Raw genomic sequence first — 552 nt, 5'->3', positions numbered from 1 at the left:
AGCTTGGGCAGGGCTAGGATTGCTGAGACCTCCGCAGCTCCCTGCCTGGAATCAGAGACAAAGAAGTTGCAGGAATTGGCAGGGCCAAGATCAGGAAGGCAAAGATACAGAAAAAGCTGCACCTGGTGAAGGGGGTTAAAGACGAGCAGAGCTTCTTTAACCTGTAAGTCTGTTGGCCAGAAGAGAAGGACCACGGAAGCTGCCGGTCCCCTGGATCGAGCCGGGGGGACCTCTAACAGTAGATGCAAGAAAGTGGAGCTACTCAACAACTCCTTTGCTGCAGTCTTCACAAAAACATTAAGCTATTGCCAAACACCTCATAAGGATGATCTGGATAAGGAGAAGGGGGACAAGGGGAGGGAGGAGATAACAAGAAAGAGGTTCAGAGAGCTTTTGATGGGTCTGAATAAACTCAAGTCAGTAGGGCTACAGGAGCTTCATCCCAGGGTCCTGAAGGAACTGGTAGAGGAGAGCGCAGAGCCCTTGGCAATGATCGTCATGCAGTTGCGGGAGATGGGCCAGGTACCAGAGGACTGGTGAAAGGCTGGTGCA

The sequence above is a fragment of the Alligator sinensis genome, unplaced genomic scaffold (genome assembly GCF_000455745.1).
Source record: "Alligator sinensis unplaced genomic scaffold, ASM45574v1 scaffold1874_1, whole genome shotgun sequence".
In the NCBI taxonomy this organism is placed as follows: domain Eukaryota; kingdom Metazoa; phylum Chordata; order Crocodylia; family Alligatoridae; genus Alligator; species Alligator sinensis.
This window is presented reverse-complemented; position numbering follows the sequence as displayed.